Genomic DNA, 14,760 nt, shown 5'->3' with positions numbered 1-14,760 from the left:
TAAAACCGTGTTGGTGCTAGTTCTCCCCATACATATGTATGGAGTGGAGTTTGCCACTGAAAAGAAACTTTGTTTTCCCAAAAAGCTAGGTGTAGAACGGCTTTCACACTCTCTTATCTCTCAGAATTGAGCATGTGGAGAGACGTTCGTTCATCTAGTACAAAGTTAACGGGTTGCAGGGGAAACTTTTAGTCTGGTTTCTCAGTCTGTTTCCTAGTGCCGGTTTGAAGTTCCTGCAGTTTTCTCTGTAAAATCGAGTTGGGGCTAGTTCCTCCACTTATATTTTTATGGAGTTGAGTTTGCAACTGAAAAGAAACTTTGTGTTATCAACAAGCTAGGTGAAGGACGGCTTTCACACACACTTATCTCTCAGAACTGAGCATGTGGAGAGACGTTCGTTCATCTAGCACAAAGATAACGGGTTGCAGGGGAAACTTTTACTCTGGTTTCTCAGTCTGTTTCCTAGTGCCGGTTTGATGTTCCTGCAGTTTTCTCTGTAAAATCGAGTTGGAGCTAGTTCCTCCACTTACATATGTTTGGAGTTGAGTTTGCAACTGAAAAGAAACTTTGTGTTATCAACAAGCTAGGTGAAGGACGGCTTTCACACACACTTATCTCTCAGAACTGAGCATGTGGAGAGACGTTCGTTCATCTAGCACAAAGTTAACGGTTTGCAGGGAAAGTTTTACTCTGTTTTCTCAGTCTGTTTCCTAGTACCGGTTTGAATTTCCTGCAGTTTTCACTGTAAAACAGATTTGGTGCTAGTTCCTCCCCTTATATATGTATGGAGTGGAGTTTGCCACTGAAAAGAAACATTGTGTTCACAACAAGCTAGGTGAAGGACGGCTTTCACACACACTTATATCTCAGAACTGAGCATGTGGAGAAACGCTCCTTTATCTAGCACAACGTAAGCGAGTTGTAGGGGAAAGTTTTACTCTGGTTTCTCAGTCTGTTTCCTAGTGCCGGTTTGAAGTTCCTGCAGTTTTCACTGTAAAACCGTGTTGGTGCTAGTTCTCCCCATAAATATGTATGGAGTAGAGTTTGCAACTGAAAAGAAACTGTGTTCCCAACAACCTAGGTGAAGGACGGCTTTCACACCCACTTATCTCCCAGAATTGAGCTTGTGGAGAGACGTTCATTCAACTAGCACAAAGTTAACGGTTTGCAGGGGAATGCTTTACTCTGTTTTCTCAGTCTGTTTCCTAGTGCCGATTTGAAGTTCCTGCAATTTTCACTGTAAAAAATATTTGGTGCTATTTCTCGTAATATATATGTATGGAGTGGAGTTTGCAACTGAAAGAAACTGTGTTCCCAACAAGCTAGGTGAAGGTCGGCTTTCACACACACTTATATCTCAGAATTGAGCATGTGGAGAGACGTTCGTTCATCTAGCACAATGTTAACGGGTTGTAGGGGAAAGTTTTACTCTGGTTTCTCAGTCTGTTTCCTAGTGCCGGTTTGAAGTTTCTGCAGTTTTCACTGTAAAAACGAGTTGGTGCTAGTTCTCCCCATACATATGTATGGAGTGGAGTTTGCAACTGAAAAGAAACTTTGTTTTCCCAACAAGCTAGGTGTAGGACGGCTTTCACACTCACTTTTCTCTCAGAACTGAGCATGTGGAGAGACGTTCGTTCATCTAGTACAAAGTTAACAGGTTGCAGGGGAAACTTTTACTCTGGTTTCTCAGTCTGTTTCCTAGTGCCGGTTTGAAGTTCCTGCAGTTTTCTCTGTAAAATCGAGTTGGAGCAAGTTCCTCCACTTATATATGTATGGAGTGGAGTTTGCAACTGAAAAGAAACTTTGTGTTCCCAACAAGCTAAGTGAAGGACGGATTTCACACTCACTTATCTCTCAGAACTGAGCATGTGGAGAGACGTTCGTTCATCTAGCACAAAGTTAACGGTTTGCAGGGGAAAGTTTTACTCTGTTTTCTCAGTCTGTTTCCTAGTGCCGATTTGAAGTACCTGCACTTTTCACTGTAAAAAAGTGTTGGTGCTAGTTCTCGCCATATATATGTATTTAGTGGAGATGGCAACTGAAAAGAAATTTTGTGTTCCCAACAAGCAAGGTGAAGGACGGCTTTCACACACATTTCTCTCAGAACTGAGCATGTGGAGAGACGTTCGTTCATCTAGTACAAAGTTAACGGTTTTCAGGGGAACCTTTTACTCTGGTTTCTCAGTCTGTTTCCTAGTGCCGGTTTCAAGTTCCTGCAGTTTTCTCTGTAAAATCGAGTTGGAACTAGTTCCTCCACTTATATATATATGGAGTGGAGTTAGCAACTGAAAAGAAACTTTGTGTTCCCAACAAGCTAGGTGAAGGACGGCTTTCACACACACTTATCTCTCAGAACTGAGCATGTGGAGAGACGTTCGTTCATCTAGCACAAAGTTAACGGTTTGCAGGGGAAAGTTTTACTCTGTTTTCTCAGTCTGTTTCCTAGTGCCGATTTGAAGTACCTGCACTTTTCATTTTAAAAAAGTGTTGGTGCTAGTTCTCGCCATATATATGTATGGAGTGGAGATTGCAACTGAAAAGAAACTTTGTGTTCCCAACAATCTAGGCAATGGACGGCTTTCACACACACATATCTCTCAGAACTGAGCATGTGGAGAGACGTTCGTTCATCTAGTTCAAAATTAACGGGTTGCAGGGGAAAGTTTTACTCTGGGTTCTCAGTCTGTTTCCTAGTACCGCATTGATGTTCCTGCAGTTTTCACTGTAAAACTGAGTTGGTGCTTGTTCTCCCCATATATATGTATGGAGTGGAGTTTGCAACTGAAAAGAAACATTGTGTTCCCAACAAGCTAGGTGAAGGACGGCTTTCACACACACTTATATCTCAGAAATGAGCATGTGGAGAGACGCTCCTTTATCTAGCACAACGTAAGCGGGTTGTAGGGGAAAGTTTTACTCTGGTTTCTCAGTCTGTTTCCTAGTGCCGGTTTGAAGTTCCTGCAGTTTTCACTGTAAAACCGAGTTGGAGCTAGTTCCTCCCCTTATATATGTATGGAGTGGAGTTTGCAAATGAAAAGAAACTTTGTGTTATCAACAAGCTAGGTGAAGGACGGCTTTCACACACACTTATCTCTCAGAACTGAGCATGTGGAGAGACGTTCGTTCATGTAGCACAAAGTTAACGGTTTGCAGGGAAAGTTTTACTCTGTTTTCTCAGTCTGTTTCCTAGTACCGGTTTGAAGTTCCTGCAGTTTTCACTGTAAAACAGTTTTGGTGCTAGTTCCTCCCCTTATATATGTATGGAGTGGAGTTTGCCACTGAAAAGAAACTTTGTGTTCCCAACAAGCTATGTGATGTACGGCTTTCACACACACTTATTTCTCAGAACTGAGCATGTGGAGAGACGTTCGTTCATATAGCACAAAGTTAGCGGGTTGTAAGGGAAAGTTTTACTCTGGATTCTCAGTCTGTTTCCTAGTGCCGGTTTGAAGTTCCTGCAGTTTTCACTGTAAAACCGAGTTGGAGCTAGTTCCTCCCCTTATATATGTATGGAGTGGAGTTTGCAAATGAAAAGAAATTTTGTTTTCCCAACAAGCTAGGTGTATTACGACTTTCACACTCACTTATCTCTCAGAACATAGCATGTGGAGAGACGTTCGTTCATCTAGTACAAAGTTAACGGTTTGCAGGGGAAACTTTTACTCTGGTTTCTCAGACTGTTTCCTAGTGCCGGTTTCAAGTTCCTGCACTTTTCTCTGTAAAATCGAGTTGGAGCTTGTTCCTCCACTTATATATATATGAAGTGGATTTTGCAACTGAAAAGAAACTTTGTGTTCCCAACAAGCTAAGTGAAAGACGGCTTTCACACACACTTATCTCTCAGAAATGAGCATGTTGAGAGACGTTCGTTCATCTAGCACAAAGTTAACGGTTTGCAGGGGAAAGTTTTACTCTGTTTTCTCAGTCTGTTTCCTAGTGCCGATTTGAAGTACCTGCACTTTTAATTTTAAAAAAGTGTTGGTGCTAGTTCTCGCCATATATGTATGGAGTGGAGATTGCAACTGAAAAGAAACTTTGTGTTCCCAACAAGCTAGGTGAAGGACGGCTTTCACACACACATATCTCTCAGAACTGAGCATGTGGAGAGACGTTCGTTCATCTAGTTCAAAGTTAACGGTTGCAGGGGAAATTTTACTCTGGGTTCTCTGTCTGTTTCCTAGTACCGGTTTGAAGTTCCTGCAGTTTTCACTGTAAAACTGAGTTGGTGCTTGTTCTCCCCATATATATGTATGGAGTGGAGTTTGCAACTGAAAAGAAACATTGTGTTCCCAACAAGCTAGGTGAAGGACGGCTTTCACACACACTTATATCTCAGAACTGAGCATGTGGAGAGACGCTCCTTTATCTAGCACAACGTAAGCGAGTTGCAGGGGAAAGTTTTACTCTGGTTTCTCAGTCTGTTTCCTTGTGCCGGTTTGATGTTCCTGCAGTTTTCACTGTAAAACCGTGTTGGTGCTAGTTCTCCCCATAAATATGTATGGAGTAGAGATTGCAACTGAAAAGAAACTGTGTTCCCAACAAGCTAGGTGAAGGACGGCTTTCACACCCACTTATCTCTCAGAATTGAGCATGTGGAGAGACGTTCATTCATCTAGCACAAAGTTAACGGTTTGCAGGGAATGCTTTACTCTGTTTTCTCAGTCTGTTTCCTAGTGCCGATTTGAAGTTCCTGCAATTTTCACTGTAAAAAAGATTTGGTGCTATTTTTCGTAATATATATGTATGGAGTGGAGTTTGCAACTGAAAGAAACTGTGTTCCCAACAAGCTAGGTGAAGGACGGCTTTCACACACACTTATCTCTCAGAACTGAGCATGTGGAGAGACGTTCGTTCATCTAGCACAAATTTAACGGTTTGCAGGGGAAAGTTTTATTCTGTTTTCTCAGTATGTTTCTTAGTGCCGATTTGAAGTACCTGCACTTTTCATTTTAAAAAAGTGTTGGTGCTTGTTCTCGCCATATATATGTATGGAGTGGAGATTGCAACTGAAAAGAAACTTTGTGTTCCCAACAAGCTAGGTGAAGGACGGCTTTCACACACACATATCTCTCAGAACTGAGCATGTGGAGAGACGTTCATTCATCTAGTACAAAGTTAACGGGTTGCAGGGGAACCTTTTACTCTGGTTTCTCAGTCTGTTTCCTAGTGCCGATTTCAAGTTCCTGCAGTTTTCTCTGTAAAATCGTGTTGGAGCTAGTTCCTCCACATATATATGTATGGAGTGGAGTTTGCAACTGAAAAGAAACTTTGTGTTCCCAACAAGCTAAGTGAAGGACGAATTTCACACTCACTTATCTCTCAGAACTGAGCATGTGGAGAGACGTTCGTTCATCTAGCACAAAGTTAACGGTTTGCAGGGGAAAGTTTTACTCTGTTTTCTCAGTCTGTTTCCTAGTGCCGGTTTGAAGTACCTGCACTTTTCACTGTAAAAAAATGTTGGTGCTAGTTCTCGCCATATATATGTATTTAATGGAGATGGCAACTGAAAAGAAATTTTGTGTTCCAAACAAGCAAGGTGAAGGACGGCTTTCACACACATTCCTCTCAGAACTGAGCATGTGGAGAGACGTTCGTTCATCTAGTACAAAGTTAACGGTTTGCAGGGGTAACTTTTACTCTGGTTTCTCTGTCTGTTTCCTAGTGCCGGTTTCAAGTTCCTGCAGTTTTCTCTGTAAATCGTTTTGGAGCTAGTTCCTCCACTTATATATATATGGAGTGGAGTTAGCAACTGAAAAGAAACTTTGTGTTCCCAACAAGCTAGGTGAAGGACGGCTTTCACACACACTTATCTCTCAGAACTGAGCTTGTGGAGAGACGTTCGTTCATCTAGCACAAATTTAACGGTTTGCAGGGGAAAGTTTTATTCTGTTTTCTCAGTCTGTTTCCTAGTGCCGATTTGAAGTACCTGCACTTTTCATTTTAAAAAAGTGTTGGTGCTAGTTCTCCCCATATATATGTATGGAGTGGAGATTGCAACTGAAAAGAAACTTTGTGTTCCCAACAAGCTAGGTGAAGGACGGCTTTCACACACACATATCTCTCAGAACTGAGCATGTGGAGAGACTTTCGTTCATCTAGTTCAAAGTTAACGGTTGCAGGGGAAAGTTTTACTCTGGGTTCTCAGTCTGTTTCCTAGTACCGGATTGATGTTCCTGCAGTTTTCAGTGTAAAACTGAGTTGGTGCTTGTTCTCCCCATATATATGTATGGAGTGGAGTTTGCAACTGAAAAGAAACATTGTGTTCCCAACAAGCTAGGTGAAGGACGGCTTTCACACACACTTATATCTCAGAACTGAGCATGTGGAGAGACGCTCCTTTATCTAGCACAACGTAAGCGGGTTGTAGGGGAAAGTTTTACTCTGGTTTCTCATTCTGTTTCCTAGTGCCGGTTTGAAGTTCCTGCAGTTTTCTCTGTAAAACCGTGTTGGTGCTAGTTCTCCCCATACATATGTATGGAGTGGAGTTTGCCACTGAAAAGAAACTTTGTTTTCCCAAAAAGCTAGGTGTAGAACGGCTTTCACACTCTCTTATCTCTCAGAATTGAGCATGTGGAGAGACGTTCGTTCATCTAGTACAAAGTTAACGGGTTGCACGGGAAACTTTTAGTCTGGTTTCTCAGTCTGTTTCCTAGTGCCGGTTTGAAGTTCCTGCAGTTTTCTCTGTAAAATCGAGTTGGGGCTAGTTCCTCCACTTATATTTTTATGGAGTTGAGTTTGCAACTGAAAAGAAACTTTGTGTTATCAACAAGCTAGGTGAAGGACGGCTTTCACACACACTTATCTCTCAGAACTGAGCATGTGGAGAGACGTTCGTTCATCTAGCACAAAGATAACGGGTTGCAGGGGAAACTTTTACTCTGGTTTCTCAGTCTGTTTCCTAGTGCCGGTTTGATGTTCCTGCAGTTTTCTCTGTAAAATCGAGTTGGAGCTAGTTCCTCCACTTACATATGTTTGGAGTTGAGTTTGCAACTGAAAAGAAACTTTGTGTTATCAACAAGCTAGGTGAAGGACGGCTTTCACACACACTTATCTCTCAGAACTGAGCATGTGGAGAGACGTTCGTTCATCTAGCACAAAGTTAACGGTTTGCAGGGAAAGTTTTACTCTGTTTTCTCAGTCTGTTTCCTAGTACCGGTTTGAAGTTCCTGCAGTTTTCACTGTAAAACAGATTTGGTGCTAGTTCCTCCCCTTATATATGTATGGAGTGGAGTTTGCCACTGAAAAGAAACATTGTGTTCACAACAAGCTAGGTGAAGGACGGCTTTCACACACACTTATATCTCAGAACTGAGCATGTGGAGAAACGCTCCTTTATCTAGCACAACGTAAGCGAGTTGTAGGGGAAAGTTTTACTCTGGTTTCTCAGTCTGTTTCCTAGTGCCGGTTTGAAGTTCCTGCAGTTTTCACTGTAAAACCGTGTTGGTGCTAGTTCTCCCCATAAATATGTATGGAGTAGAGTTTGCAACTGAAAAGAAACTGTGTTCCCAACAACCTAGGTGAAGGACGGCTTTCACACCCACTTATCTCCCAGAATTGAGCTTGTGGAGAGACGTTCATTCAACTAGCACAAAGTTAACGGTTTGCAGGGGAATGCTTTACTCTGTTTTCTCAGTCTGTTTCCTAGTGCCGATTTGAAGTTCCTGCAATTTTCACTGTAAAAAATATTTGGTGCTATTTCTCGTAATATATATGTATGGAGTGGAGTTTGCAACTGAAAGAAACTGTGTTCCCAACAAGCTAGGTGAAGGTCGGCTTTCACACACACTTATATCTCAGAATTGAGCATGTGGAGAGACGTTCGTTCATCTAGCACAAAGTTAACGGGTTGTAGGGGAAAGTTTTACTCTGGTTTCTCAGTCTGTTTCCTAGTGCCGGTTTGAAGTTTCTGCAGTTTTCACTGTAAAAACGAGTTGGTGCTAGTTCTCCCCATACATATGTATGGAGTGGAGTTTGCAACTGAAAAGAAACTTTGTTTTCCCAACAAGCTAGGTGTAGGACGGCTTTCACACTCACTTTTCTCTCAGAACTGAGCATGTGGAGAGACGTTCGTTCATCTAGTACAAAGTTAACAGGTTGCAGGGGAAACTTTTACTCTGGTTTCTCAGTCTGTTTCCTAGTGCCGGTTTGAAGTTCCTGCAGTTTTCTCTGTAAAATCGAGTTGGAGCTAGTTCCTCCACTTATATATGTATGGAGTGGAGTTTGCAACTGAAAAGAAACTTTGTGTTCCCAACAAGCTAAGTGAAGGACGGATTTCACACTCACTTATCTCTCAGAACTGAGCATGTGGAGAGACGTTCGTTCATCTAGCACAAAGTTAACGGTTTGCAGGGGAAAGTTTTACTCTGTTTTCTCAGTCTGTTTCCTAGTGCCGATTTGAAGTACCTGCACTTTTCACTGTAAAAAAGTGTTGGTGCTAGTTCTCGCCATATATATGTATTTAGTGGAGATGGCAACTGAAAAGAAATTTTGTGTTCCCAACAAGCAAGGTGAAGGACGGCTTTCACACACATTTCTCTCAGAACTGAGCATGTGGAGAGACGTTCGTTCATCTAGTACAAAGTTAACGGTTTTCAGGGGAACCTTTTACTCTGGTTTCTCAGTCTGTTTCCTAGTGCCGGTTTCAAGTTCCTGCAGTTTTCTCTGTAAAATCGAGTTGGAACTAGTTCCTCCACTTATATATATATGGAGTGGAGTTAGCAACTGAAAAGAAACTTTGTGTTCCCAACAAGCTAGGTGAAGGACGGCTTTCACACACACTTATCTCTCAGAACTGAGCATGTGGAGAGACGTTCGTTCATCTAGCACAAAGTTAACGGTTTGCAGGGGAAAGTTTTACTCTGTTTTCTCAGTCTGTTTCCTAGTGCCGATTTGAAGTACCTGCACTTTTCATTTTAAAAAAGTGTTGGTGCTAGTTCTCGCCATATATATGTATGGAGTGGAGATTGCAACTGAAAAGAAACTTTGTGTTCCCAACAATCTAGGCAATGGACGGCTTTCACACACACATATCTCTCAGAACTGAGCATGTGGAGAGACGTTCGTTCATCTAGTTCAAAATTAACGGGTTGCAGGGGAAAGTTTTACTCTGGGTTCTCAGTCTGTTTCCTAGTACCGCATTGATGTTCCTGCAGTTTTCACTGTAAAACTGAGTTGGTGCTTGTTCTCCCCATATATATGTATGGAGTGGAGTTTGCAACTGAAAAGAAACATTGTGTTCCCAACAAGCTAGGTGAAGGACGGCTTTCACACACACTTATATCTCAGAACTGAGCATGTGGAGAGACGCTCCTTTATCTAGCACAACGTAAGCGGGTTGTAGGGGAAAGTTTTACTCTGATTTCTCAGTCTGTTTCCTAGTGCCGGTTTGAAGTTCCTGCAGTTTTCACTGTAAAACCGAGTTGGAGCTAGTTCCTCCCCTTATATATGTATGGAGTGGAGTTTGCAAATGAAAAGAAATTTTGTTTTCCCAACAAGCTAGGTGTATTACGACTTTCACACTCACTTATCTCTCAGAACTTAGCATGTGGAGAGACGTTCGTTCATCTAGTACAAAGTTAACGGTTTGCAGGTGAAACTTTTACTCTGGTTTCTCAGACTGTTTCATAGTGCCGGTTTCAATTTCCTGCAGTTTTCTCTGTAAAATCGAGTTGGACCTAGTTCCTCCACTTATATATATATGGAGTGGAGTTTGCAACTGAAAAGAAACTTTGTGTTCCCAACAAGCTAGGTGAAGGACGGCTTTCACACACACTTATCTCTCAGAACTGAGCATGTGGAGAGACGTTCGTTCATCTAGCACAAAGTTAACGGTTTGCAGGGGAAAGTTTTACTCTGTTTTCTCAGTCTGTTTCCTAGTGCCGATTTGAAGTACCTGTACTTTTAATTTTAAAAAAGTGTTGGTGCTAGGTCTCGCCATATATATGTATGGAGTGGAGATTGCAACTGAAAAGAAACTTTGTGTTCCCAACAAGCTAGGTGAAGGACGGCTTTCACACACACATATCTCTCAGAACTGAGCATGTGAAGAGACGTTCGTTCATCTAGTTCAAAATTAACGGTTGCAGGGGAAATTTTACTCTGGTTTCTCAGTCTGTTTCCTAGTGTCGGTTTGAAGTTCCTGCAGTTTTCACTGTAAAACCGTGTTGGTGCTATTTCTCCCCATAAATATGTATAGAGTAGAGTTTGCAACTGAAAAGAAACTGTGTTCCCAACAAGCTAGGTGAAGGACGGCTTTCACACCCACTTATCTCTCAGAATTGAGCATGTGGAGAGACGTTCATTCATCTAGCACAAAGTTAACGGTTTGCAGGGGAAAGTTTTACTCTGTTTTCTCAGTCTGTTTCCTAGTGCCGATTTGAAGTTCCTGCAATTTTCACTGTAAAAAGTTTTGGTGCTATTTCTCGTAATATATATGTATGGAGTGGAGTTTGCAACTGAAAGAAACTGTGTTCCCAACAAGCTAGGTTAAGGACGGCTTTCACACACACTTATCTCTCAGAATTGAGCATGTGGAGAGACGTTCGTTCATCTAGCACAAAGTTAACGTGTTGTAGGGGAAACTTTTACTCTGGTTTCTCAGTCTGTTTCCAAGTGCCGTTTTGAAGTTCCTGCAGTTTTCTCTGTAAAATCTTGTTGGAGCTAGTTCCTCCACTTATATATGTATGGAGTGGAGTTTGCAACTGAAAAGAAACTTTGTGTTCCCAACAAGCTAAATGAAGGACGGATTTCACACTCACTTATCTCTCAGAAATGAGCATGTGGAGAGACGTTCGTTCATCTAGCACAAAGTTAACGGTTTGCAGGGGAAAGTTTTACTCTGTTTTCTCAGTCTGTTTCCTAGTGCCGATTTGAAGTACCTGCACTTTTCACTGTAAAAAAGTGTTGGTGCTAGTTCTCGCCATATATATGTATTTAGTGGAGATGGCAACTGAAAAGAAACTTTGTGTTCCCAACAAGCAAGGTGAAGGACGGCTTTCACACACATATCTCTCAGAACTGAGCATGTGGAGAGACGTTCGTTCATCTAGTACAAAGTTAACGGTTTGCAGGGGAAACTTTTACTCTGGTTTCTCAGTCTGTTTCCTAGTGCCGGTTTCAAGTTCCTGCAGTTTTCTCTGTAAAATCGAGTTGGAGCTAGTTCCTCCACTTATATATATGGAGTGGAGTTAGCAACTGTAAAGAAACTTTGTGTTCCAAACAAGCTATGTGAAGGACGGCTTTCACACACATATATCTCTCAGAACTGAGCATGTGGAGAGACTTTCGTTCATCTAGTTCAAAGTTAACGGTTGCAGGGGAAAGTTTTACTCTGGGTTCTCAGTCTGTTTCCTAGTACCGGAAAGAAGTTCCTGCAGTTTTCACTGTAAAACTGAGTTGGTGCTTGTTCTCCCCATATATATGTATGGAGTAGAGTTTGCAACTGAAAAGAAACTATGTTCCCAACAAGCTAGGTGAAGGACGGCATTCACACCCACTTATCTCTCAGAATTGAGCATGTGGAGAGACGTTCGTTCATCTAGCACAAAGTTAACGGGTTGTAGGGGAAAGTTTTACTCTGGTTTCTCAGTCTGTTTCCTAGTGCCGGTATGAAGTTTCTGCAGTTTTCACTGTAAAACCGAGTTGGTGCTAGTTCTCCCCATACATATGTATGGAGTGGAGTTTGCCACTGAACAGAAACTTTGTTTTCCCAAAAAGCTAGGTGTAGAACGGCTTTCACACTCTCTTATCTCTCAGAATTGAGCATGTGGAGAAACGTTCGTTCATCTAGTACAAAGTTAACGGGTTGCAGGGGAAACTTTTACTCTGGTTTCTCAGTCTGTTTCCTAGTGCCGGTTTGAAGTTCCTGCCGTTTTCTCTGTAAAATCGAGTTGGAGCTAGTTCCTCCACTTATATATGTATGGAGTTGAGTTTGCAACTGAAAAGAAACTTTGTGTTATCAACAAGCTAGGTGAAGGACGGCTTTCACACACACTTATCTCTCAGAACTGAGCATGTGGAGAGACGTTCGTTCATCTAGCACAAAGTTAACGGTTTGCAGGGGAAAGTTTTACTCTGTTTTCTCAGTCTGTTTCCTAGTGCCGATTTGAAGTACCTGCAATTTTCACTGTAAAAAAGTGTTGGTGATAGTTCTCGCCATATATATGCATGGATTGGAGATTGCAACTGAAAAGAAACTTTGTGTTCCCAACAAGCTTGGTGAAGGGCAGCTTTCACACACACATATCTCTCAGAACTGAGCATGTGGAGAGACGTTCGTTCATCTAGTTCAAAGTTAACGGGTTGCAGGTGAAACTTTTACTCCGGTTTCTCAGTCTTTTTCCTAGTACCGGTTTGAAGATACTGCATTTTTCACTGTAAAAAAGATTTGGTGGTTGTTCTCGCCATATATATGTATGGAGTGGAGTTTGCAACTGAAAAGTATCTGTGTTCCCAACAAGCTAGGTGAAGGACGGCTTTCACATTCACATTTCTCTCAGAACTGAGCATGTGGAGAGACGTTCATTCATCTAGTACAAAGTTAACGAGTTGCAGGGGAAACTTTTACTCTGGTTTCTCAGTCTGTTTCCTAGTGCCGGTTTCAAGTTCCTGCAGTTTTCTCTGTAAAATCGAGTTGGAGCTAGTTCCTCCACTTATATATGTATGGAGTGGAGTTTGCAACTGAAAAGAAACTTTGTTTTCCCAACAAGCTAAGTGAAGGACGGCTTTCACACACACTTATCTCTCAGAACTGAGCACTTGGAGAGACGTTCGTTCATCTAGCACAAAGATAACGGTTTGCAGGGGAAAGTTTTAGTCTGTTTTCTCAGTCTGTTTCCTAGTGCCGATTTGAATTTCCTGCACTTTTCAATGTAAAAAGATTTGGTGGTTGTTCTCGCCATATATATGTATGGAGTGGAGTTTGCAACTGAAAAGAAACTTTGTGTTCCCAACAAGATAACTGAAGGACGGCTTTCACACTCACATCTCTCAGAACTGAGCATTTGGAGAGACGTTCGTTCATCTAGCACAAAGATAACGGGTTGTATGGGAAAGTTTTACTCTGGTTTCTCAGTAAGTTTCCTAGTGCCGGTTTGAAGTTCCTGAATTTTTCACTGTAAAGCCGAGTTGGTGCTAGTTCTCCCCATATATATGTATGGAGTGGAGTTTGCAACTGAAAAGAAACTTTGTGTTCCCAACAAGCTATGTGTAGGACGGCTTTCACACTCAATTATCTCTCAGAACTGAGCATGTGGAGAGACTTTCGTTCATATAGTATAAAGTTAACGGGTTGCCGGGGAAACTTTTACTCTGGTTTCTCCGTCTGTTTCCTAGTGCCTGTTTGAAGTTCCTGCAGTTTTCACTGTAAAACCGAGTTGGAGCTAGTTCCTCCACTTATATATGTATGGAGTGGAGTTTGCAACTTAAAAGAATCTTTGTGTTCCCAACAAGCTAAGTGAAGGACGGCTTTCACACTCACTTATCTCTCAGAACTGAGCATGTGGAGAGACGTTCGTTCATCTAGCACAAATTTAACGGTTTGCAGGGGAAAGTTTTACTCTGTTTTCTCAGTCTGTTTCCTAGTGCCGAATTGAAGTACCTGCACTTTTCACTGTAAAAAAGTGTTGGTGCTAGTTCTCGCCATATATATGTATTTAGTGGAGATGGCAACTGAAAAGAAACTTTGTGTTCCCAACAAGCAAGTTGAAGGACGGCTTTCACACACACTTATCTCTCAGAACTGAGCATGTGGAGAGACGCTCCTTTATCTAGCACAACGTAAGCGAGTTGTAGGGGAAAGTTTTACTCTGGTTTCTCAGTCTGTTTCCTAGTGCCGGTTTGAAGTTCCTGCAGTTTTCAATGTAAAACCGTGTTGGTGCTTGTTCTCCCCATAAATATGTATGGAGTAGAGTTTGCAACTGAAAAGAAACTGTGTTCCCAACAACCTAGGTGAAGGACGGCTTTCACACCCACTTATCTCTCAGAATTGAGCTTGTGGAGAGACGTTCATTCAAATAGCACAAAGTTAACGGTTTGCAGGGGAATGCTTTACTCTGTTTTCTCAGTCTGTTTCCTAGTGCCGATTTGAAGTTCCTGCAATTTTCATTGTAAAAAATATTTGGTGCTATTTCTCGTAATATATATGTATGGAGTGGAGTTTGCAACTGAAAGAAACTGTGTTCCCAACAAGCTAGGTGAAGGTCGGCTTTCACACACACTTATCTCTCAGAATTGAGCATGTGGAGAGACGTTCGTTCATCTAGCACAAAGTTAACGGGTTGTAGGGGAAAGTTTTACTCTGGTTTCTCAGTCTGTTTCCTAGTGCCGGTTTGAAGTTTCTGCAGTTTTCACTGTAAAAACGAGTTGGTGCTAGTTCTCCCCATACATATGTATGGAGTGGAGTTTGCAACTGAAAAGAAACTTTGTTTTCCCAACAAGCTAGGTGTAGGACGGCTTTCACACTCACTTTTCTCTCAGAACTGAGCATGTGGAGAGACGTTCGTTCATCTAGTACAAAGTTAACAGGTTGCAGGGGAAACTTTTACTCTGGTTTCTCAGTCTGTTTCCTAGTGCCGGTTTGAAGTTCCTGCAGTTTTCTCTGTAAAATCGAGTTGGAGCTAGTTCCTCCACTTATATATGTATGGAGTGGAGTTTGCAACTGAAAAGAAACTTTGTGTTCCCAACAAGCTAAGTGAAGGACGGTTTCACACTCACTTATCTCTCAGAACTGAGCATGTGGAGAGACGTTCGTTCATCTAGCAC

This window comes from Camelus ferus, chromosome 36, assembly GCF_009834535.1.
Source record: "Camelus ferus isolate YT-003-E chromosome 36, BCGSAC_Cfer_1.0, whole genome shotgun sequence".
Lineage (NCBI taxonomy): Eukaryota > Metazoa > Chordata > Mammalia > Artiodactyla > Camelidae > Camelus > Camelus ferus.
Note: the sequence above shows the minus strand (reverse complement) of the source record.